We start from the raw sequence: 26996 nt of genomic DNA, 5'->3' as shown, positions 1-26996 counted from the left end.
GAAAGCGGCTTCTGCACAAGCAGAAAAATAAAGAGATGCTTTTGCCACTCACATTAGTGGGAAAATCTGACAGCAACAAGGAAGTATCTACAAGGAGCAGCAGAGTTGAGGTGTTGATATCATGGGTGAAAAATTAAAACCTGAATATACTTGAGGACAGAGGGGAAAAAGCCAGTTGAAAAGAGCATGAGGACGTAAAGGAGGAAATGGAAGAGTTAATGGTGTCTTTCAGAGGAGCTGGGGGTAAGAGATTTGTGACTGAACAGGACAGGAAATCAGGGGACCAACTTCCTTTGATGTTAATGAAAAAGGAAAAGGAAAAGGAAAAATACTGAGAGATACTCTGTAGTATAAAGCACACTAGACAGATGGGTTATTTAATGAATTACACTGTCCATTCAACAATCTTTGTGAGAACTTACTGTGTATGAAGCACTATGGATAAAAATATGTGTAGGAAATAACTCTTGGCCCAAGGAATTTACAGCATAACTGGGGAGACAAATATAAATTAGTTCTTCAAGGTATCAGAGTCACAAGTGAGGAACAGTAGTGTTTGTGAGATCATAGTGGGGGTGGTCAGGAAAGACATCAAAGACTGGTGCTCAAATTCAGTCTCGAAACAGGAATATGATTTGTTGTTATCTGGCAAAGGAGAAGAGTAAGGACAATGCCAGGGAAGAGAGCAAACACAAAGGCATGCACAGGTGAGGAAGCACGGCCTGGGTAGAAGATGCCATGTACCTTGACATGCTGGCAAAACAAAGAACTCAAAAGCTGGCCCAGGGTCAGCAATGATGTTGGTTTCTGCAGAAGCCCGGGGAAAAGGAAAGGTTCCTCAGCTAATGCAGTGACAAGGGGATTAACTTGAAAAATGGAAGGTGAGAGTATTAGGATTTAGTTCCTCTTGGGAAAGCCATTATGAACCCTTGCCAAAGCTGCATTACCAGAAAGATATGGATAACTTCAAGTTAGAATCAAAATCCCACCCCCACTTTAAGAGACCACAAGAAAGAGGAGTGCCTAGGTGGCTCAGTTGGTTAAGGGTCTGCCTTCAGTTCAGGTCATGATCTCAGGGTCTTGGGATCGAGTCTGAGTCAGGCTCCCGGCTCAGAGAGAAGTCTGTTTTTCCCTCTTCCTCTGCTTCCCCCTGCCTCCAGCTCATGCTCTTTCTCTCCCAAATAACTAGAATCCTCGAAAAAAAAAAAAAATAGACTAAAAAAATAGTTCTATTACGTTTCCCATCTCTGTTCACCTCTGTTTATCTCTGTTTGGGCCAAGCTTCCCCCAAATGCCCCTCCCCCCTCATATTGCTCCAGTTACTGTCCCCAGGGCCCTCAAGATGCCATACTCTGGGTCTACTGTTTACGTTGTATTTTGTGCGAATAGAACATAGGGAGCAAGATGAATGACACCAAGCTCACCCCTTCCTTAACTCCCAAATTGCCCTGTGGTCTTCCAAACGCCCTCCAGCGTATCTTACTGGGCGATCAGCAAACTGCCCTGCAGCCTCAGCTTCCGGGTTCGAATGGTTCCTTCCTTTAACCCAAAGCTGCTTCCGCTCTGAGGTCCTCGCAGTTTTTGCAGCCTGCCCATGTGGAAGCTGGTTTTTTTGGTTTTGTTTTTTTCTCTCGTACCCAAAGCACCTTGGGGTTAAGAGGTGGAGTCGATGGCTTTGCCTCCCTACCTTCTTTCAAAACACTTCATGCCCTTCTTCTCAGAATTTCTTCAGAACTCATCTGCACTTGTTCCCCGCATCACCAATATTTAATGCGCTCCTTCCATCTCAACCACTGAAGACTTTAGCTTTTGGTTCAGTCTTTCTCTTCACCTTTTTCTATGTCATCCTTAGAACTGTGTCATTTATGTGGCTAATTCATTCTCCACCTGCTTTTCCCATTCCTGGGTCTTCTCACCTCCAAAACCTCTTCCTCCATTCCATAACAGGGGCACCACCCCCACCTTTTCTCGAATCTACCAGAACCAAAGTTTGGTACTACTGAAATCTGGGCTGCAGATATCTGGCTTTGGGCCATTATCCTTTTATCCTTTTCAGCCCTTTTTCTGTAGAACTCCCACAGTCACAATTTGTCAATTTAGTGGAGACTCCAGTACCTTGACCCCACCCATTTTCATTATCACTCAATCCCCTTTTCCCCTCTACTTTTTTGTCTGGCTTAAATTCTATGGATGGTTATTAGGAGGCCTCCTTTGATAATACCTATCTTTGCTTCTTTATTCATTTTGCCTGGAGAGGTAGAAAAACTTGTCTGATTGGAAAATTTGTGAAGAACATACTGGTGTGCTCAGCTCAACTCTTCCCTCGCCTCCTGTGTGATAAACCTACCTACAAAGAGCCCATGTCCCCTTGGGCACCCTACAGGCAGGCTCTGCCCTGTGCAAAGATGGGAAGAGTCCTGGTCTGGCCCACTGCTGCACTGTGCTGGGTGAGCGGGCTAACTCTGCACTGTTTGGGTAAGTGGGTTCAGTATTAGGGAACCCATTTCTGTTTTCTCTTTCGCCCTTGGTGTTTCAGCCATACTTCCTAGAACAATCCAACTCTTTGTACCTTCCTGCTTTTGGCCTTTCTCTGCCTAATTCATTCCACCCCTTTCCCCCACCCCCACTCTTGCTTTGACTAGCTCTTAATTTTTTCAGGTTTCAACTTACACTTCACTAAAAAAGTGTTCCCTGACTTGACGATTTGAGGTAGGTTGTGCTCCTCCCATCATGCTTATCTCTGCCTCTTGCAGAGTTTAACTTGAATATATTGATCTGGGCCTAAAAGGAGAAGGCATATGCTAATTAGGATTTAAACATATCAGACATATAAGGTGGCTCAAGGAAATAGTCAGTGTTGGATAAGTGGAAACAGCGTTGGCTAAGATCAGATCCTTGAAGGACATATAAGAATTATTTCTAGGGAGAGCATTCAAAGATGGAACCTGACAATGAATAATCAGAGTGATTGGAATTCCTTAAGACAGGTGAGGAAGGGGAGATCTTTAAGGAAGGTTTAATTTACAACATAGAAAGCAGTGCTGGAAACTATTGAAAGGAATCCAAAGTTGGGATTTGATACGTTTGTGAGAGATATTTTAGCATAAGTAGGGGAGCCAAAAGCCAGGTTACACTAGGTTGGAGAATACATTAAAGATGTGGAATAGTTTAGAATAAGTATTTTTGGAGACTTGACAATGAAAATGAGAGAGGTGAAGTAGACTAGCTAGAGGGGAACTTAGAACTGAACAATTTTGTTAAGACTGGAAAATGTTTCACCAGTTTATAGGTGAAGCTAAAATATCAGAGAAATTGACAGCACAGATAGTGTAGGTGATAAAGAAGGCAGGAGGGTAATCATCCTTAAAGAAGAGTAGCTTACTCCTGCTAACACAGGAACACTTCTTTCTCTGACGCTGGAGGGAAGAATGCATATGGCATAGGTCAGTTTGAGAGACAGATGAACAGGAAATCTGTGAAGAAGGAAACAAGGCCATCGGTTGAGAATGTCAGAGTTGGGACCCCGAGGAGAATGGCGGAAGTTTGTGATAGCTACTTGAGATGGTAGGTGGAATGAGAAGGGAATTTTCACCAAGGAATAGTAAAAGGATTGGGAATTAGTATTAGCGCTCCAGCTGAACCCAGCGCGAATCTTTATACACTATCTCAGGTCTGCAGAAAATACCACACTGTTGTTTTAAGCCAATTTCAATTTAACCCTGAGCCTCAAATCAATAAAGTTGGAGAGTAATTCATTCCCAGTCATTATTGGGCTCCCAAACCTTCTCTCCCCAGAATTGTACAGAAGCCACTACCACAGAGATTCCTCCAGAAAACTCAATTTAAGTTATGGGCTCATTATGTTTACTACTGAAATAATCATTACCCAGCCCATGACCCATGCTTGAGATCCAGCAACTCTACGGCCTGTGTGGGGAATAGGGCTCTTTTGCTGGAATGTAGCTCCTGTGTTTCCAGTCCCATCTCCCTGTATGTCTGCTGATGTCTTAGCATATACTTGACACTGACACTCTGGGATCTGTCAACTCTGACCTTTCCCAATAAAGGATGTAATACAATGATTTTTAAATTTTGACTAGAGAGGCAAACAAAAATCAAAGTTTAAATAAATCAGTACAAGCCAGACTGGGGGTAGGGATGGAGTATGAAATTAAATTAAGTCATCATTGACTAAGAGATTAACTGCAACCTGGGTAAAAGTTCAGATTCCTATTTTCCCAGATCTGATGATGAAGTTTTAAAAATGTTTACAGCAAAAGTTTGAAAATTCAAAAAGATACCTAGCCACATATGATTTTCGGGGAATCTAAATTCTAGAGGATAGTGTGAATTAGACAAGGTCATCGGTTCACATAGGAAGCAGAACACACCCATGGTGGGTTGAAGCTGGCTGTAAATTCTTTGACATTCCTCTCATTGAGAGGTAGAGTTGAATTGCTCACTTCTGGAATCAGTGCACTTAGTGACTTCCCTAATCAATGGGAAATGGTGGAAGTGACATTCTGGAACTTCTGAGGCTAAGTCGTTAAAAGCTCACAGACTTCTTTCTGTCTGGGCCTCCTGAGCAGCCATGTGAGAAGTTTGGTTACTCTGCAGGAGAAACTCCCTGGGAATGGGTTCACCTAAGCCCAGCCTTCTAGATGTCCACATTAAGACAAAACAAGTGAGTTACCCTTTGACACTCCAACTCCACTCAACAATCAGCTGACTATACCCAAATGGCTGTCTAGTCAAAGCAATATGGAGCAGACAAGTCTCCTGGCCAGTCCCTGCTTGAACTTATGATTATGAAAATCATCCAATACAATAGAATTATTGTGGTTTTAAGCCGCTCAGTTTTGGGGGAATTTTTAAGCAGCAGTAGATAACTTGAACATCAACAGAGCAAACAGAAGTTCCAATGAGGACTTCATGAATTAACGTAACTTTGGTAGAATGATCCTGAAGTCACATCTGATCTTGATCGTGGTCACAAATCTCTAACCAGTGATTCATACAGCAGTTTGGAATCTCTGATCTCGCCTGCCTATGATTGTAAATTATGCCCCACAGTTAGGTAAGTCCACTGTAATAATGAAATAATTCAAACTCTTAGTAATAACGAATAAGGAATGAACTTTGTAGTTATTGCTGTTGTATTTGTTATTGTATTTGAAAAGATAAAGAGAATTTGATATATTACCTTGAAATTCCATTAGAAAAGTTAAGATAATTTGATGTTAGACTTAAGGTTTTAATTTGAAATGTGTAAAAGAACTGGTGAATTTATAAATAGTGCTTAAATGTTTTAAGAGAGCCCTGGTTTGACACATGCATGAGTTTGATTCACTAGACTTACAATAGATACGAGTCTTAGAGCTCACTTGTTGAACTGTTAGTTTGCCTTTTCAGTCATGTAGAGTGGCTCAGATAATCAGATATCTTAAATTTGTCAATATAGTTTCAAAAGGTTTATTTTTGTATGTGTAAATGGGGGCTAATTTTTTAAGGAATTTTAATCTGTTGAATTTATGAATTAATTGAACAATCATCAAAGAATAAATGAAAGTGATTTATAAAGGATTTTTACTTCCCAGTACACTGGTAATGATTAAAAAGTCTGACTCTACCAAAAGTCTGGGGAGGACGAAAACCACTTTGTTTAACGGATTGTAATGTGATGCAATCCTTTGGAACACAATTTGGTGTACCTTACAATCTAGTGATTCTACTCCTAGTTATTTATCCAAGAAAGATTCTTATATACATACACTAAGAGATGTATTTAACAATGTTCATTGCAGGGTGCCTGGATGGCCCAGTCAGTTAAGTGTCGCACTCTTGATTTCAGCTCAGGTCATGATTTCAGGATCGTGGGATCGAGCACCCCACCCCCCCGGTTGGCTCCTGGCTTGCTGTGGAGCCTGCTTGAGATTCTCTCTCTCCTTCTCCCTTTGCCTCTCCCCCTGCTTGCATATGTACTCTCTCTTAATAATAGTAATAATAATATAAAACAAAAACTGAAAACAACCAAAGTGTCCATTGACAGAAGGATGGGCATATAAATTATTGTTCATTCAAATTATGGAATAGTATATGACAGTGAAAAATGAGTGAACTATAACGTGTTGCAGTAACTTAGGTGATTATCAGAAATGTTATATTAGCGGGCGCCTGGGTGGCTCAGTGGGTTAAAGCCTCTGCCTTCGGCTCATGTCATGATCTCAGGGTCCTGGGATTGAGGCCCGCATCATGCTCTCTGCTCAGTAGGTAGCCTCTTTCTCTATCTGCCTCTCTGCCTACTTGTGATTTCTGTCTGTCAAATAAATAAATAAAATCTTTAAAAAAAAAAAGAAATGTTATATTAGCAAAAAAGCAAATTACAGACAACAGTCATTAAGTACTACTGTTCTTTTCACCCATAGAAACCCTGTAGAACATTTCAAAACTCAGCTAGCACAGTTCATACCTTTCTTCCTGGTTGCCCTTTCTCCCCTCCCCAGTGGGGTCCTTACCCATAATATTTTTGATGAATTTTAGCTTTTACAAAAGATGGAAGGAGTGTGAATATATGCAACTTTTGCTTTGAAATTACACTTGACAAAGGGAACTATAGCTTCAAAGCTTCCCTGACAAAGGGAATCCAAAACACGGCTGTCTGCTTGAAATGGAAAGAGAGAAAAATATAAGGAAATGAAGAAAAGACAAGCGCAGACTAATACATTAAGTTACCTGGTTGTAAATGTTTTATTACACTTTGAGAATTTCTTTTTCCACATTCAATGTTTTCAGGATTTTTACCATTTATGTGATCCCTTCCTACCAGTTTGTTATATAGGTATTATGTTCATTTAGAAACACCACATGCAATTTTAATAGTATTAACAACCAGAAGCTTCTCTTCCTTCACAAATCTTTTTTTAAATTTTTTAAAAAATTGGTCTATTTCTGAAAGTCAGTCTTTCATCTTGGCATCTGAGTCCATGAAAGGGCCTTAAATCATCTCTTGGGACTTTATAATCAAATTCCCTCAATGAAATCCTTGTGTGGGGCGCCTGGGTGGCTCAGTGGGTTAAGCCGCTTTGGCTTTGGTCATGATCTCAGGGTCCTGGGATCGAGTCCCGCATCGGGCTCTCTGCTCAGCAGGGAGCCTGCTTCCCTTCCTCTCTCTCTGCCTGCCTCTCTGCCTACTTGTGATCTCTCTCTGTCAAATAAATAAATAAAATCTTTAAAAAAAAAAAAAGAAATCCTTGTGTGGGTATTTGCTGACTTAAAAAATCTCCCAACTACACATTGCCCTTTAGGTTCTTCTAAGTTCTGTGCTTTTCCCTTCATTTCCCCTCAGAAATTCTGCTTAGTTCTTTTCCCTCAGCAGCCTTTTCTTTTGTGGATTTTAAGGTAATCATTAGGCAAGAGACAAATTTCGGAACCCCCTTGCCTTCCTTTTCTTGGATTTGATCTTCAGTTTTCCTCTCTTGTGTATTCATTCTTTTTCTGCCTGTACCTTTTGCTGCTTTTCCTCTGAACTCCTTCCTTTTCTGAGTGTGTAGCTATTAATTCCCCAACTCCCCATGAGACTTAGTATTTGGTTGCTAATCTGCCCCCTATATTTTTGTTAAATATTTTATTTATTTATTTGACAGAGAGAGAAATCACAAGTAGGCAGAGCAGCAGGCAGAGAGGTCGGGAAAGCAGCCTCCCCACTGAGCAGAGAGCTGGATGCAGGGCTTGATCCCAGGACCCTGGGATCATGACCTGGGCTGAAGGCAGAGGCTTAACCCACTGAGACACCCAGGCACCCCCTGCCCCCTATTTTTGCTGCATCTTTATTTTGCCTGTCTCCAGTTCCTTTTCAATTTTTGTTTTGCCTTGTTCCAAACATAATTTTATGCCTTTTGTCAAACATATTTTCTCTTGGTTTATTTATATATTTTCTCTTTTTAAAAATTTTTTTTAATTTTTTTTTAAGATTTTATTTATTTGCTCGACAGACAGAGATTACAAGTAAGCAGAGAGGCAGGCAGAGAGAGAGGAGGAAGCAGGCTCCCTGCTGAGCAGAGAGCCCGATGTGGGGCTCCATCCCCGGACTCTGAGATCATGACCTGAGCCAAAGGCAAAGGCTTTAACCCACTGAGCCACCCAGGCGCCCCTCTCTTTTTAAAATTTAACTCCTGGCCATTTCTTTGGCCAGGTTAGGTATTTGAAAACCTAACAAAAGTTACTACTTCACAAATATAAACTTTACAGGTTATTAACTTAGAAGTTATTCTATTATTTGAAACTTACAGAAGGTTCTCCTGGGACCAAAATGATAGACTTGATCTCTAAATTCTATTCTAATTTATAGATGGCCAAAGGAGGGGTAGAAAGGGAAATATCTTGCCTTAAGCCATATGTTAAGTCTGTAAGAAAGGCAAACTCGATCAGAGAGCACCTGCACTCACACCTGCCACCACCCGATGCACTATCACCTCAACCACTTCTTCCCTCAAGATGGACCTAGGGACAGCCTACATCAAAAAAGTCTCCGCCTTCCTTTTCTGCTCTAAACCCAAGGATTCAGCTTCAAGGGATAAGGTCCAGAAATCTCCATTTTTAATAACCCCAAAGTCATTCTTAAGGACAAAGGAAGGAAGGAAGGAAAGAGGGAAGAAAGAAGGAGGGAGGAAGGAAAAGGAAGAAAGAAAGGAAGGGGGAGGGAAGGAGGAAGGAAGAAAGGAAGGGAGAAAGAAAGAAAGAAAGAAAAGAAGGAAGGAAGGAATGACAGCAGGAAAGAAGGAAAAATTGAGAGAGGGGAAAATGCCACTGATCTTCTCTAGCTTGGCTTCCTAAGGTAGTGAAGGAACTAATCCTTTTTGTGCATGTACTGTACATCCAGTATTATTGTCCATTTTTATGTGGACATGTTATTAGTTGATTATTCCATAAAAGTCCATTGAGATAGGTTTCTTATATCTATTTTATAGTAGAGAAACTGAGATTCACGCCAAGGTCATTCAGCTGGTAACTTAGAGTCCATGTCTGGCTCCATCACCCTGGATTTTAAGAACCATGGCATAGTACATGTTTTCACTGTAGCATAAATCAGGGTGCCTGGCTGATTCAGTCCATTAAGTGTCAACTTTTGGCTCAGGTCATGATCCCAGCACTCATGATCCCAGGGTCCTGGGATCAGCCCCACAGGCTCCCTGTTCATCAGGGAGTCGGCTTATACCTCCCCTTTGCCCCTCTCCCCCAGTTCATGCTCACTTTCTCTCAAATGAATAAATAAAATCTTTTAAAAAATGTAGCATAGCTATCAGGTATAATAGTGTTACCATATAGATGGGATTATATTAATCTCATAGTATACTGCAAACTATAAAACAGATAAATTGATTAAACTCACTCAAATGTGTCTACTTTTTTATTGATGTGGTTGACATGAACATTATATTAGTTTCCGGTATACAACATAATGATGAGATATTTGTATAAATTATGAAATGATCACCACAATAAATTTATTTAACATCCATCACCACTCATAGTTACAAATTTTTTCTTATAATGAGAAATCTATACTCTTAGCAACTTTCGAATATACAGGGCACTATTATTAACTATAGTCACAATGCTGGACATTATATCCCAGGACTTATTTATCTTATAACTGGAAGTACCTTTTAACCACCTTTCTTCATTTCACCCTACTCCTATGCCCCCATCTTTGGCAACCACCAATCTGCATCTATGACTTCAATTTTCTTCTCTTTTTTAGAGTCTGCATATAACTGAGATAGTTGTTGTTTTCTGTCTGATTTGTTTCACTTAGCATAATGCTTTCAAGGTCCATCCATGTTGTTGCAAATGGAAAGATTTCCTTCTTTTTTTTTTTTTTAAAGATTGTTTTTAGAGAGAGAAAGAAAGAGCACAAGCAGGGGGAACTCAGGCAGAGGGAGAAGCAGGTTCCCCGCTGAGCAAGGAGCCTGATGCAAGACTTGATCCCAGAACCCTGAGATCATGACCTGAGCCAAAGGTAGATGCTTAACCCACTGAGCCACCCAGGCGTCCTGGGGATTTCTTTCTTTTTTATGGCCGAATAATATTCCATTGTATAAATGTATCACATTTTCTTTATCTATTCATCCAATCAATGGACACTTAGGTTGCTTCCATATCTCAACTACTGAAAACATGTTGCAGTGACCATAAGGGTACAGATATCTTGTCAAGTTAGTGTTTTTGTTTCCTTTAGGTAATTACCCAGAAGTGGAATTGCTGGATTATGTGGTAGTTCTAATTTTAGTTTTCTGAAGAACCATGGTGGCTCCATTAATTTATATTCCTACCAACAGTGCAAAAAGGTTTTCTTACCTCCACATCCTTTCCCAAACTTGTTATTTACTTTCTTCTTTTATATATAGAATTTATTTTTAAGTAATCTCTGCACCCAGTGTAGGGCTTGAACTCACAACCTCAGAATGAAGAGTAGCACTGAGCCAGCCAGGCACCCTGTCCTATCTTTTTGATAATAGCCATTCTAACAGGCAGGAGGTGACACCTCATTGTGATGTTGTATCTTTTTGTGTATCAGTTGGCCATCTCTGTGTCTATCTTTGGGAAATGTCTATTCAGATCCTCTGCCCATGTTTTTAATTAGATTGTTCAGGGTTTTTTTCTATTGAATTGTAGGAGTTCTTTATATATTTTTAATTTGAACCCTTATCAGATACATAATTTGCAAATATTTTCTCCCATTTGATAGGTTATCTTTTCATTTTTAAAATTAATAAATTATTAATTATTTTTATTTATTTGAGAGAGAGAGAGAAAGATAGTGACAGAGATAGCAAGAAAGAACACAAATGAGAAGGCGAAGGAGAAAAAGGCTCCCTGTTTCAGGCTTGATCCCAGGACCCTCGGATCATGACCTGAGCCAAAGGCAGAGACTTAACAACTGCACTCATCCATGTACCCCTGTCTTTATTTTGTTGGTGGGTTCCTTTTCTGTGCAGAAGATTTTCAGTTTGATGTAGTCCAACATGTTTATTTTTGCTTATGTTGCCTTTGCTTTTGGTGTCAAATACAAAAAAAATCATCATTAAGATTGATTGTCAAGGAGCTTACTGCCTGTGTTGTCTTCTAGGAGTTTTGCGGTTTAGGTCTTACGTTCAAGTCTTTAATCCATTTTGAGTTGTTTTTTGCACATGGTGTAAGAGAGTGGTTCAGCTTCATTCTTCTGCACGTGGCTGTCCACTTTTCCTCATAATATTTATTGAAGAGATCATTTATTTCTCCTTTATATATTCTTGATTCTTTTGTCATAAATTAGTTGACTGTGTATGCATGGGTTTAGTTTTGGGCCCTCTATTATGTTCCATTCATCTATGTGTCTATTTTTATGCAAATGCCATATTATTTTGATTGCCACAGCTTTATAATTTAGTTTGAAATCAGGAAGTGTGAGGCCTTCAGCTTTGTTCTTTCTCAAGATTGCTTTGGTGTGAGAGTCATGATTTTACATTTTCCTGAAAATTATCTTTTAACGTAGAAAATGTATAATCAACTGCGATGATGAAAGAGTCAAACATTTCAAATATACTATGTCAAAGAATCATGGTCACATGTTAGTCATACAAGTTGCAATGAGTTGTTCTGGGGGGAAATAACCCCTTTTTTCTTCCTGCTATCTGAACTATGAATGCAACAGCCAGAGCCAGGGCCACCACCTTAAATCACCAACTGGAAAGTGAATATTGAGGATGGTTGGAAAAGCCTGACTCTGGATGTCTATCCATAACCCCCTGAGCTGCTTTCTAGATTTTATAAAATTCTATCATGAAAATATTAATGATTGGAAAGATTAACAAAACTATACTTGGTATTATTTCAAAAGCATAAATCAACACTGAGATGTAATATTTTAATAATGCATATGTTGCCATTTTTATAGGTTCTCAGTTACAACTATTAAAATTCTTTTTGTGGTTAGCAATCAAACAGGAATTGTTTGTAACACACTTGAAGTTTAAAATAAACTCACACTGAAAATGACATAAATCCACCATTAAAATAATTATTTCTGATTCCATGGTAACCTCTTAGAGATAACGTTGCTATGTCAAAAACAAACTTTGAATTTTATAGGATGAGTCATACATTGAGACAACAGAGGAACTCTCTGTTTTCCCGAAGTTTCCAACCAGGTTTCTGGCTCTATTGCACCAAGCCAAATGTCCTGTATCCCTATAAAGTACTCTACCAGACTTAGGATTGGAATGCAAGAATTATGTTGTAATGCTGGATAAAACTGGGACTAATGAGAGGAAATAGGAACTCTTGGAGAAAGTTCAAGTATCAGCTAAGCTAGTCAAAGCATTACAGTTTATCATTATAATTGATACTTAGAACAACATCTTCTGGAGAATGAAGTGAAAACCCTGCATTCCCTATTCTAGAAGTTGACCTGTTGTCCCTAATTCTGTTATAGCAGAATTTATTCCTGCGGTTTACAGATTTTTTTTCCCACCTTGCCCTTCTCAGGAGGACAGCATTACACATGTAGGAAGTGTTGTTGTTTTTAATCTATATCCATTGTATATGTAGGGGGTGGGTAAATCAAGTAGGGTTGGATTTGGAAACCCACAGGGAAGGTGAAGAATCAAATAGTTTGATTTAAAAAGGGGAAATGTAGTGTTTTATAACTAAAGCAGCCACTTTTAAGAAATTACTCTCTTTCCTGTTATTGTTTTTGATTGCAAGATGCATTGAACAGGCCCAAGCAGGAAATTGGGACTTTCGCAGACTTAAAGCAGGACTAAATTTCCGCATTTAAAATAGAAATTACTAACATTTTACTAAATGTTCAGGTTTTTAAAAATAGATAACTTTAATTTCATGATCTTTATAAGTTGGATTTCTTCCTTTTTTTACGTACCATAAATAAATGTTAAAATCCAGAGACATTCTCTGAAGCTATTAGAGCTACCACAAGTCCTCACACAAGGATTCCATTTGAAGACCCCCCACCCAGGAAAACATTTAATGAAAGCTCAGTTCCAATTTTCCTCCTATATAGTGCCAGAAGACCAAACTGACCCTGTCAGGATTTGATCCTTTAACCCAGTGATTTCTCACCTGAGGTTTGGACCACATAATCGTGCTTTAAGTACGAGCAAGGCATTCTGACACTGCATTTCTAATCAGGGAAACATAAAACAAGATTTGTCCTTAAGCTGTTTTACTTTGCCTTATAATGGTCTCCATTTCCTTTCACAAGGCATTATCTTGATAAATTGCTGTCTTTTAAAAACCACTTTTTGCCTGGAAAATGTGCAATAGATCAGACACTGAAGGCTCTTGTTGGGGTTGAGATTTTGGCCACATGTTGTATAACCTTACTGCATGCTGTACTAATACCCTGTGATATTCCTGATTTTGCTCATTGTTTCCAATTTGTACACTGGCTATTTTGGCAAATTACACTGGGTAGATTCTCCTGATGATAAAGCATACTTTTTAGCTAAACCAAGGACTAAAAAGCAGACAAGAATATTATCGTACTCAGAAAAATTCATAGAGTACTGAAACTCAGTGCAAGAAAGAAAGAAAAAAGGAAAGAAAAAAGAAAGAGAGGAAGGGAGGAAGGGAAGGAGGGAACAGTGTTATAAGTCAGGTCACATTCCTTGAATTCAAATGTTAATTATTCCCCATGAAAGTTACTGTGCTAATTGATTTATAGAGGTATGTTAGAATTCGAATCACTTACCTACATTCATCCCTAGAAATCTAGCAGTAGTTTAAAGAAAACTTACATGGTAATTTGTTTATACTTATTACACTTGGAGGAACACTTAAAAAACACTACACATAAACAAAATACAAAGCAGGCACATCGCGGTGGAGTACAAGTTCCTTAGAGTGACAATAACAATTAGTATAAAAAGAGCAGCGTTGGCTCCTTGGCTCTGTTGAGGACTACTCTTTCCTCAAAAGCAAAGGAACAATTTAGAGGAAAGCTATCAGAATTAGTCACCATATCAGTGAGTTCATTGTTAAATAATGCCCTGAACCAACTTTGAAATAACACATGGATATAGCCACGCTACTGGCAAATGGCAAAGAAAGCATTTCTGAATTCATTAATACTTATCTGAACTTTCTCTCAAGAAAGTTTTTTTTGTCACCAAGAAGTCAAGAAAGCACCTGTCCCTCTATTAATTTTTTATAATGTTAGATTTATACCTCTAATAGAGGATTAAAAGACTACTCTATAATTATCAAGCATGAATCTCAAATTCGTATTTAAAAATAAAGTTCATGTCATGCCCAAAGTCATGGAGAAATTTAGAAGTGGTGTTTAAAATAGAAATTTTGACTACCGACTTGAAATCTCATGCTCTGACCACTAGACCACACGCCTGCCCAAGGATACTTACATTTTTTTACTGTGTTATTCTTCTTTGTAATTAGATGCAGTGATTAGAGTGTCTTTTGCATTACTCTGCATTTTTCTTTTAAGTCAGGGTTATAACCCACAGAGGGCAATGTCCCCAACAAAACTAAACAAGGGATTTTCAGTCTTGCAATACAATCTCTTGATATTCCTTTATAGGTTTCACACATCAAAAAAACAATGAAATCTGTAATTTTTCAAATTACAATCTTTTCATTCTCTAAGTTATGTGCCTATGAGAATTTGCAAATCTTTTGAAGAGAATGTAATCTTTATGCTTACAAAATGTAGGCTTTCATATTTGGGTACAATTACAAATTAAGGCCTTTTTCTTCCCTCATAATAATCAGTTCTCAGAGTTGTGGGTTTTCCTCATTTGAAAATAAGTTAATGGGAATTTAAAAACATAATTCATCCAGTTATTAAATCTTTTCGATCCTTAAAATTAGAAACCATTTCTATTCTCAATCTGCAAGGAAGCAATGGGAGAATATGCCCTATAGCATATTACAATTTAATTTTTGTTGACTGAGGCAATAAAAGAAACACCTAAAATCAGATTAATTTAAATTTAAAAAGGGAGAAAACCTTTATGATTCCTTATTATTTTGCTTCTTTTTCTTTTTTTTTTTTTTAAAATGACAGGTATATATTGTGTGTTTAAACAATTGAGTTTTTCTCTATCAAGTACCTGTCCAGAGAGAAATTCAATTTTGGAACAACAAAAACTCAAAGTACTCCAGATGGTTTTCTCAAGGAATTTGAATGAGATAGTATTCAATGTTGCAAAAAACAGTGATAACTTTCGTAACTTTAAACATCAGTTTTTTAAATTAGAGATTGATATATAAGGGAACGGACTTTGCATAGTCATTCATTTTAAAATAACACATCATAGTTCCTAAATTATACAGTTTTATCTAGGGACATACATGTTTTCTGAATGCTGTCATGTAATTATTTAGAAATTTCATTCTCAAAGCCATGCATTTTAGACACAGGTTACTTTTTTTCCCTATTAATACTTTATTTTGAGATGAAGATGTGGTCATTCACATTTTTTGCAGACCTTCCTGGAGCAATCTGTAGGGCAGGTAGTGGCAATAGACATATGTAAAATTCGTGAACCCTTATATAAAAAGTGTGGGCTTGTTGCAAGACTGTAAAGAGCATCCCAGAGGGAAAAGAAAGTGGAATCAGGAACATCAATGCTCATGTAAAGAGGTACCCTTCCACGTAATGGTTGCCTTTTTATCAAAACTCTAGAAAATAAGTTTGGAGAACAAGTTCTTTGTCTAATTTGCTCAACACTGTGCCTCTGGTGTCTAGAACAACAAATAATGAATAGACGAGTGACTAGTTAAATGGATGAGTAGGGATCTGTTTAGATACCTCTGAAGTCAAGTTGCCATATTAACATTAAGAATCATGGGTAAACAGAAGGTAATACCACTGACGGTGCGTGGTATAGGAAGTACACTGAAGATGTTTGAGAAAACAGAACTGTGGCTAGGATCAAGGATCCTTGAGAGCAAATGGTCACTTGGGCAAACTGTACTTTTCCAAAGCAGTTGTAAGTCATGGAGAGACCTATTGACATCAAAATCCCTTCTTAACTTTATGGATGAAATATGATAGCTGGGCTTTCCTTTAAAATCATACTTTGATGAGGCATCTGGTTGGCTCAGTCCGTTAAAAGTCTGACTTTGGATCAGGTCATGGTTTCAGGGTCCTGGGATTGAGCCCCGCATCAGACTCCACACTCAGTAGGGAGGCTGCTTATCCCTCTGCCCCTCCCCCTGCTTGGTGCTCTCTCTCTCTCTCTCAAATACATGAAATCACTTTAAAGAATTAAAATCAAATAAAATCACACTTTTAGGGCTAAGGCGGGGATGGGAAAGAAAAACAGATGAGGTATAGATAAAATCAAATTTACTACATTGATGATAGTGGTTGAAACTAGGTATATGGGCTCCCTTATAATAACTCTTTTCTGCTTTTGTGCTGGAAATGTTAAAAGTCAACAAACACACAACCCTCCACTTAAACATGATATAATAAACATTTATATTGCCCAATATGTAGTCTAATCATAGAAAGGCCTGCTTATACTATGTAGATTAAGAAAAAAAATTTTTTTTAAAGATTTTATTTATTTGTTTGACCGAGAGATCACAAGTAGGCAGAGAGGCAGGCAAAGAGAGAGGGGGAAGCAGGCTCCCCGCTGAGCACAGAGCCTGATGTGGGGCTCCATCCCAGGACCCTGAGATCATGATCTGAGCCGAAGGCAGAGGCTTAACCCACTGAGCCACCCAGGTGCCCCAGATTAAGAAAATTTTTAAAAAGATTTGTCTTCAGGACAAAAAAATTACTTTTAGTTCTAGATGCCATAAATTATGATTGAAATCATTACCATATCTCTGATACCAGGTTTTTAATTATCTTGAGGGGGAAGCGAGGGAGCATAGACTTATGTTTACCCAAAGCCTACGTTGTCCTCAGGACATCTTCACACTCAGTTGGATGAGGGCTGAGGAAGTCAAGGAGATTAGTGGGAAGGTAACCAAGTACCAAGATAGCCTTGCAAACCCACCTGTTGCTGCCCATTTGCAGAAGACCTAAGTGTGGCCCTCTCTTCAGGTGCTGGAACTCATTACTTTATAGTGCTTGTATGTTATTCTCATTGCTTGAGCGTGAGCCAGATTTATTTATCAAATAAACTTAATCTTAGATTCTGGCCTTATAAGTTCCTCTTAGTCCACTCAGACTGCCGTGAAAGAATGTCAGGCGCTCCTGGGTGGCGCTGTCCGTTAAGTGGCCAACTCTTGGTCTCAGCTCAGTTTGTGGTCTCTGGGGTCATGAGATCAAGCCCTGGATCCAGCTCTGTGCTCGGCACAGCCTGCTTAAAGAAAGTCTCCCTCCCTCTGCTCCCACCTTCTAAAATAAATAAATAAATAAATATATCTTAAAAAAATACCATTGACTGGGAGCTTATAAACAACAGAAATTTGTTTCACAGTTTTGGAGGCTGGAAGTCTGAAATCAAGAGTGCAGCATGGTTGGGTTCTGGGAAGCTCCCTTCCAGGTGATGGACTGCAGACTTCTCTGTCCCTTTTTAGTAGGGCACTAATCCCTTTCAGGAGGGTTCCACCCTCTTGACCTAATCACCCTAAAGGCTCCACTTCCTAATACCATCACCTTGGGCATTAGATTTTCTTTCTTTCTTCTTTCTTCTTCTTCTTCTTCTTCTTCTTTTTTTTTTTTTAAAGATTTTTATTTATTTACTTATTTGACAGAGAGAGAGAGAGAGATTACAAGTGGTCAGAGAAGCAGGCAGAAAGAGAGGGGGAAGCAGGCCCCCCGCTGAGCAGAGAGCCCAATTCGGGGCTCGATCCCAGGACCCTGAGATCATGACCTGAGCCGAAGGCAGAGGCTTAACCCACTGAGCCACCCAGGCGCCCGGGCATTAGGTTTTCAACACGTGAGTTTTGGGGGGATACAAATAGTCAGACGACAGCAAACCTTTTAATGATTTTATGTTTCTCTTAAAGTCTAATTCTTTAAAAAGGGACACACTTTTTGTTTTTTTTTCCCCTGCCTCTTCAGAGGATTTTTTCAGGTCTTTTTCCGCTCCCGTGATTTGTGACTTCATAAATAGTCTAATGTATATTAAGTAATTAAGGTAAAATGAGTTTGAATTCTCAGTGTATCTTTAGGCACCATCATAAGTAATGTGACGTACTCAGATAGGAGTTGATGAGAAGAAATGAGGTAGTTTTTCTAGCCCAATCCCCATGCTTTCCTAGGCAAAGAGCTTTTTCACTGAGATTGATTTGCAAATGTTTGGCTTGAAAGCTTTAAAAAAACCCGCTCTGTATCACACTGTCCTTGAGGGCAAGAATTCTCTCTCCACAGTAACTTTTTTATTTTCTCATAACACTTAATAAATAATTCTGTTGCAGAGTAGACCCCAGTACCTTCCTTGGCACTATTAACCGTCATTATCACCACATAGCCTGATGGGAAAATATATGATTCCAATCTTTAATAGTGTTAATCTGAAAATTTTAACCCTATCTTGTTACTGAATTAAGAAAATATACAATGGCATCATTGTACAATAGAAGTCCACCCACTATATGTTTGGTACTAAGACTGAAAAATCACCCCTGTAACAGAGGAAGGTCAAAGTTAAGTGAGTTGTTCACTTCAAATTGTACCGTAACTCTAGTATTCACACAGCATAGTGCAGTTTCCAGCTGACCGCTCAAATCTACTTACAAGAAGAGAGGTTTATAATTCAAATATTATAGGAAGAGGAAATCTAATTTTGACCTTGAGTCAACCTGATGCCAAAGGAACTTTATGGTTTTCTTTACTTTATAAGCTGTAATTGCAAATACAGTTTCCTTCATCTAAAAAACTATTCCACCCTGAAATTTTCAAACAAAAATAGTTTGCAGAAACATTGGCAAAAGACATCTTCAAAGGAAACTAACTAGTTTGAATTAGAAGGAGAGGGAGGAGAGAGATGGTGGATATTTTTAAAGGGATTATGTTTTCAATATTTTGGGCATTCATGTCTAATTCCTGTTGCTTTTTTAAAAAGCATTTCTCATTTAAAATTTAAAAGTAGATTAGTAATTTAAATGTGCTTAATTTGTAAATAAGATAAAAATAACATGTGTATAAGATAACTTGAAGAGAAAAAAGTTGTGAAAATCTTCTCTTTAAATATTAAATAGAAATAAATTTGTCATTAGTAAATGCTATAAAATACTAAAATAGCTGGGTCCATGTTATGGTATTAATAAAGAGATAGAAATGGTCAGAAGTTCATTTACCAAAAATATTTTGACTGATTATTTTTGCCAGAATACTTGAGAATATAATTCCATGTTCAACATAAAAAAAAGATAATAATAAGAGTTATGTTGGTTGCCGCAACACTGTTCAGTATGGTGTGTCTATAGCTCAAATTTAAAACCATGCCTAACTTTGAGATTAACTGGGTCATTACCTTTGCCGCAACCATTGCCTAATGTTCAAGATCAGACACCTCAGGATACTGGTTCTACGAAGTTAGTGTATTATTTCAGTAGGAGAGAGATTAGTGCAGGGTAAGAAGTCAGCATTAGGAAAAAATGTTATCCTTTTGGGGCCCCTGGGTGGTGCAATCAGTTAAGCATCTGACTGTTGGTTTCAGCTCAGGTTGTGATCTCAGGTCGTGATCTTACAGTCATGAGATCGAGCCCCACACTGGGCTCTGCGCTCAGCACAGAACCTGCTTGACATTCTCTCTCCCTCTGCTCCTCCTGCTCATGTTCTCTCTCTCTCTCTCAAATAAATGAATAAATCTTAAAATAATTTTTTAATTAAAAAAATGTTATCCCTTCTTATTTCCTATTGCAGCAGATTCCAGGTTATTAGACTAATCTCAGGTCTCAAATGGGTAACTTTTGTGTGTGTGTGTGTGTGTGTGTGTGTGTGTGTGTGTATTTAATTCTCAGACTCAAGTACTTTTGATTCCAGTGAATACTGCTCACGGATTTTCACTACCAAAACCATGTTTGACCAAGGTAGCACAGAGGAACCCACCGAATTCCTCTTGAATGTGTTTATTTTACCTTTGAATTAAATGTATAAAATACTGAAATGATAATTGCAGCAATGAAAACAGGAGTTCCCTGAATCACTGGGAATACATAAATGTTGGATTAAGGTGGTTCATTCATCTGTTATATTGAAATTTACTGTGAAGTTACCATTTTAAAGAGAAAGTTCAGAGGTTCTTTCTTGTTTCTAGGACGACATCATTAAATACAATAACAGCAAAAGAGCTGGGAAACTTCCAGAGAAGCATCGCATCTTCACAGGAATGGTTTTTGTGTCAGGTCAGGATAAGATGATAGGGTTAGAAAGGTCAAGCCATTTCCTAAAGTGATAGCTGTCCTCCACCCTCACCCCCTCACCGCCCCCCCCAAATCCTACCAGATTAACAAAACCAGAGTAAACTACACCAAGACAAGAATAAGAAAATAAAGAAAAAAATGGATTTCCTAATCATTAAAATTATAATGGCTATTGTACATATCCAAGACAACAGTATCCCTGTGGTGAGACCCAATCTTGTTTTTATTGTGGCAAACTGACACCTCAGGGAGTAAGGGCTCTGTAGTCCCTCTTCCGGAATAGACTATCTACACATTATGTGATCGCGCTCTGTAAAATACAGAAAGTTCACAGAACTGGCAACTAGATTTTTTTGAGCGGTAGAATCAGGAGTTCACCTCTGAAATGTGAAGGAAATATTTATAAGTAAAATGAAATTTGTCTGCAGAGATGTATATATGGAAAATAAATGGTATGGGGAAAAGTTAAAAAAAGTTACTTCTCATCACGAGAAGGAGAAGTTAGAGATAGTCTTGTTAGATTCCTAAACTGTGCAGGACAATACTATTCAACTCATCCCTTGTTACCCAGGCTCAGAAGGAACAGGCGGATGGGGCTATCTTTCTACCCAGTAGGGCACATCATAGAAACTTAACGTATTAGGCTTGAAAGGACAGGATAGAATCCCTCGTCCAACTCCCTCATTGTACAGATAGAGAAACTGAGGAGCAGAGAGCCTGAGTCATTTGTCCGATGTTACACACTCGATGACCAGCTTCTTGATCTCCTGTCCAGAGTTCTTTCCATTATGAAGTGTTACTAATCAGGGACATCTCTATATCAGTTCAAAGCCAAAATGTGTTATTCATAACATTGATTATCTTCTTACGGAGGTAATGTGGGACCTAAAGACCTAAATGCCATAACAATTATTGTCATCGTGGTGGTTAGATTTTGTGGCCATTATCCATCTGCTGGGGCTCCATTTTAAGGCACACAAGCAAGCAAAGTAGTCTCCTGTAACATAAAATAGTTACTTTGGGTTCAAAACAATTAACATGAAAGTTCTGCAGGGAAAGTTCTCTTTTTAATACTCTTGCCTTCTCCCATTTTTTAAGATAAAGGTAACTTAGAGAAGAATGGACTTTGGATATGGAATTGCCCCCAGCTGAACCTGGCTAGCAATTCTTGGTGTTTCTGTTTGAAGAGAGGAGCAAAGCAGAAGATCAGGTAACAAAACCTTTCAGAGTATATAGCTATGCTCACTTTTTCCTCAGGGAGAAGAGAGAAGGCAATTGTGTATTGGGATGGAAAAAACAATTATAATCAATTGAACATTTTGTCCATAACATTAGAATATAATTGCAGATGTAATTAGTGGAAATTCTTTTTCCATCTCAGTAATCCCACGTAGGCTTTCCCACACTGTTCTTTGCATTGGGTGCTCCTGGTAGTTTTTGCTAAATATTTTCTTTCAAGTCAGAAAGGAGAACTTACATATTTGAAAAAGAGAAAAATCTTCAAAACTATTATGTTTTACATGACCTTCTTTTCATTCTACTCTCCTTTTAGATTTAGAATAGATTTATATAAATACATATTTAGGCTGAATACCAAACAGCTTAGTATTAACACTTGTCAGAGGCTGAAGCTAGATAGATATCATCATAGAATGAACTTGGATACAAGAAGAAATGTGAAATGTAATCACAATTACACTTTTACAATTTAAAACAAGTGCCAGTAATGGAATTTTGAAATTTGATATGGTACAGGCACAAATTTCATATTTCTGTCAATCTATTTCCTTATTTCTCAATTTAATGACTTAAAAATTCTTATTTGTTTTCTTTTTTAAAAAAGATGTATTTAGGGGCGCCTGGGTGGCTCAGTGGGTTAAAGCCTCTGCCTTCAGCTCAGGTCATGATCCCAGGGTCCTGGGATCGAGCCCCACATCGGGCTCTCTGCTCCGTGGGGAGCCTGCTTCCCCCTCTCTCTCTGCCTGCCTCTCTGCCTACTTGTGATCTCTGTCAAATAAATAAATAAAATAAAATAAAAAAGATGTATTTATTTATTTATTTACTTACTTACTTATTTGAGAGAGAGAGCGAGAGATCACAAGTAGGCAGAGAAGCAGGCAGGAAGAGAGGGGGAAGCAGACTCCCCCGTTAAGCAGGGAGCCGGATGTGGGGCTCCATCCCACGACCCTGAGATCATGACCTGAGCTGAAGGCAGAGGCTTAACCCACTGAGCCACTCAGGCACCCCTCTTTTGTTTTCTACATAACATTATTAACTTTCATAGTCTTCCTAATTCTACATCACTTTTCTCTTCCAGTACTTCTGACATATAAGGAAATTTTAATTCCAAGTTATATCTGTACATTCAAAGTGAATATTCAGATGTTAACCAATACATTAGAATGGCCTTCCTTGTTGTCATTATTCCCTTGCTTTACTGACTGTACATGATGGAGACGTGATGATGACATAGGTATGTGGCTATTTGATTTTCCAAAGGCTAAAGGGAGGCTGTAGCTGAAGCCAAATAGAAATCTTGGCCGAATACCAAAGTCAAAACCAAACTTTTGGAAGTCTCTAACTCAGAGTTTGGTAGAACATTTCAATAAGCAAAGAAGAATGTCCTAATTGTTTTTAGTTTTTCTATTCTTTTTCTCTCCTTTTCTGGAGAAGTAACTAGACATTTTAAATTGAAATCCGTGAATTCCTCTAAAATCCACAAGATGGTGCTATGACGTGGCATTTAGAAAACTTTTGAAAACCTTATGCCTTGTAGGGGCAACTTTTAGGCAGAACCAAGTAAGTACCATTTACTAATATCGACTACAGGTAAATGCTGTTTAAAAAAAAAGTAACATCAACCAGATTAGTTGATATAAGGAAGCCATATCTTTATTCCTAATGTTGCTTTTTTAATACTTTGTCCCAAAAATTATACTTCTGAAATTCTATTACTGGTGTCAGGTTTTAAAAATGTCTTATGAGGGGTACCTGGGTGGCTCAGTGGTTAAACCTCTGCCTTCGGCTCAGGTCATGATCTCAGGGTCCTGGGATCGAGTCCCGCACTGGGTTCTCTCCTCGGCAGGAAGCCTGCTTCCTCCTCTCGCTCTCTTTCTGCCTCTCTGCCTACTTGGGATCTCTGTCTGTCAAATAAATAAATAAATAAAATCTTTAAAAAAAAATGTCTTATGAGGGGCACCTGGGTGGCTCAGTCATTAAGCAGCTGCCTTCGGCTCAGGTCATGATCCCAGGGTCCTGGGATCGAGCCCCACATAGGGCTCCCTGCTCAGCGGGAAGTCTGCTTCTCTCTCTCCCACACCCCCTGCTTGTGTTCCTTCTCTTGCTTTGTCTCTCTGTTGAATAAATAGATACAATCTTTTTTAAAAAATAAAAGAATAAAAATGTCTTATGAGAAGTCTAAGAACTGAACTTGGGTCTTAGCAGGGCTAAGTCGTAATGGAAAAAGTTCTGGACTGAAGTGGAGACCAGAGTTCTAATCTCCACCCTCCACAGGAGTCCTTGCATGTGGCCAGCCTTGCATGTATTTCAGCGGTTCTCCACTAGGGGCGATCTTACCCTGGGGAATATTTAATGATGCCTTGGAGACATTAATCTTTTATTCATAACAACTTGGGTGAGGGGGCTGCCACTGGCACCTGCGGGTAGAGGTCAGCGATACCACCGAGTATCCTACAATACGCAGGAAAGACTTATCTACAACAAAGAATTATCCTGCCCAAGATTAATAGTGCCCGGGTTGAGGAACTTGACCTATTCGTTCACTCCTTCGTTGGTTTGTCTGTTCATTAATTAAATCATTCACACGCTCATTGACTTCCGCATGTACATATCCATCCCTTCAACAAATTTTTACAAAATATCTACTACGTGTACTACGATTCAAGACCAGACTAAGATGTAGGGATTAAAAAGACAAAAGTTATCCTATACCTGTTCAGTCTTACAGGGGAGAGAGACACTTATGAAATACTCTCACAATACGTGATCAGTGTTTCAGCATTAAATGTAGAATGTTCTGAGAACACAGAAGAGAAGGATAAATGCTGGCGACGAGGGCGGAGCTCAGGAAGCCTTCCCCGGGGATGGGGGTTGTTCACTGCGTGGATGCACGGTGGTTAAAATGAAATTCTGAGTAAAACACAGGCTAAGCCAGAGATATACAGTAGCCCAGAGTGTGCTTGGTGAGTGGTATGACTCTGTGAGTGCGATTAGGGGTTGGAAAAGGAAAGCCGAAACTCTTAAAACAGTAGAATGGGGTCCAAGAGGGCCTTGGACTTCACCCTCCAGACATCAAAACTTAAAATAAAAGAGTAATATGAAACGTGTGGTAATCACTTCACCTCTTTGGGTCTGGGTCTCCCACCTTTAAAGCATTTGCTGGAAAATGTTTCAGGGTGTCCTCAGTTATAAAATTACCTTTTGTTAATTATAAAATCAATCCATTAGATATACTAAATGCTGTATATTTTTAGATTGATAGGACTATTTATGAAAATCACAATATCTGTAAAAAATATCTTTATACACAAGAGTTGTATTGTTGCAGATATGTGCTTTCACTATAATGAACAAAGTATGATATATTCCTATTAATATATTATTTGGTGTTTAAGGGTGGACATACTTAGGAAGATCAAATTATTCTGCAGAATATAGTCTTCTAATTGGTTAATTCCTATGTCAATTGCCACTTTTGGTTGCACCTGGGATAGATTATTAAAATATTTTTTCCTTAACCTTCTCTGCTTTTATCAATAAGTTTTAGACAGTCAAATTATATATTAGTAATTTAACATATGTTTTATTATTTGAGTAATTACTTAAAAAATTCGAGTGTTTTGGGGCACCTGGGTGGTTCAGTCTGTTAAGTGTCTGCTTTCAGCTCAGGTTGTGATCCCAGGGTCCTGGGATGGAGCCCAGCATTAGGATCCTTGCTCAGCAGGGAACCTGCTTCTACCTCTCCTTCTGTCTCCCTCTCCCTCTGTCTGCCCCTCCCTCTGCTTGTGCTCTCTCTCTCTTTCTCTGTCAAATAAATAAAATCTTAAAAAAATAAAATAAAATAAAAAAATACGAGAGTGTTTTAGGGAAATCAAACACTGGGGTCTTTTATGTTGTATATTAATTAATGACGAAAACCCAGAGATAACAACTGTTTGAATTTTACTTGAGTAAAATTAGTAGTTGTCAACCAAATGTTTGATACAGTTTGATTATGATTTATAAAATGTATTTTCATGCTATATTTCAATTTAATATTTTCATATTTTAATTTAAAACATAGGTTTTCAGCTTTAAAACATAGGTAGCTGAAACCCCTGCTCTAGTCCAGTTCTGTGGTCATTCTGAATTTAGCCCACAGATCAAATGATATACTTTGAGATAAAGGAAAAAAAAAAACTGGATAGGGAAGGGAGAAAAGAAAAATGGGCCCATATCTAAATAAAATACAGCAATCTCCTGTGGGAAACACTGCCATCATCGTACCCCAAATAGAGATGTGAAAATACTGATGGTAAAGGTGACAGAGGCCTGGGGAAAGGCAGGGCTGTGTTACAGCCATCAGGTCTGAATCAGTTAGGGACGCAGGACCTAAGCCCCTCTCCTCCTTGCTTCTAGTTGCACTATAACGGTCTGATTGCATCTTTTTGAGTCCTTTTTTCTCCTCCCTCCCTCCCCGCCCCCCGGCCCCACCCCAATCATGATCCTTCCAGGTTTCTGTATCATACTTCCTTGAGTATTAATGAAAACATTTGATGAATCATTTCAGATTTGAATATCTGTTCATATTTATTTTCCTCCACAGAAATTATCTATAAAATCCAATAATTTAAACTAGTGTGGATTGTTCACAGTGCTTGTGTTTTGAGACGGCGTCACAGACTTGTTTCACGATAGTTAATCTTCAAAAGAAGAGAACTTTATATGCGATGGTAAAAAAGGCTTTCAAGCCCCAGAAAAAAGGCTTTCAAGCCCTAGGTTGAACAAGTTGGTGATTTTCACAGGCACTTTAGGGTTCAGGGAGGGCCCATGGAAGAAGCAGTGGCAGGAGCAAAGAATGGGGGTGACCTGCAGTGCCCACCCCTCCCCCTGCTTCATCACAAACTCAGTTTCCACCCCTATTGTCTTTTTGTTCCAGATCAGACATCGCTGGAACAAAGGTTATGATGACGTCCCAGATGAACTCTAAGGTCTTTTCTTTCTTTCTTTTTTTTTTTTTTTTAAAGATTTTTATTTATTTATTTGACAGAGAGAGATCACAAGTAGACAGAGAAGCAGGCAGAGAGAGAGAGAGGGAAGCAGGCTCTCTGCTGAGCAGAGAGCCCGATGCGGGACTCGATCCCAGGACCCTGAGATCATGACCTGGGCTGAAGGCAGAGGCCTAACCCACTGAGCCACCCAGGCGCCCTCTAAGGTCTTTTCTGATCTGAACTTCTGTAAATTTATATTTTCAAATCCTCTCCAAAAAAACAGAAAACTTCAAGTTTAAGGAGTTGTGTAATAACTGTGAGGCACAAGGTAGGATAAAGAAAACATTAAGAACAACAGCACCAACAAATCAATCTTGCTCACCTGTTCTTAAGAAATTAGACACTTTCTATTTAAAAGTAATGAAAAATACGTTTAAA

General features: G+C 38.7%; 1 long non-coding RNA gene across 1 annotated transcript; it reads left to right on the top strand.

Annotated features, from left to right (window-relative positions):
- The first annotated feature begins 661 nt into the window (after positions 1-661).
- LOC125094986 (uncharacterized) lies at positions 662-26996 on the top strand. The gene is made up of 4 exons (XR_007125758.1): positions 662-881; positions 21448-21559; positions 26507-26558; positions 26783-26996. It is a non-coding gene; the product is annotated as an uncharacterized LOC125094986 (long non-coding RNA).

This window comes from Lutra lutra, chromosome 3 (genome assembly GCF_902655055.1).
Source record: "Lutra lutra chromosome 3, mLutLut1.2, whole genome shotgun sequence".
Taxonomy (NCBI): Eukaryota; Metazoa; Chordata; class Mammalia; order Carnivora; family Mustelidae; genus Lutra; species Lutra lutra.
The sequence above is the reverse complement of the archived record's forward strand: the minus strand, read 5'-3'. Positions and strand labels throughout refer to the sequence as shown.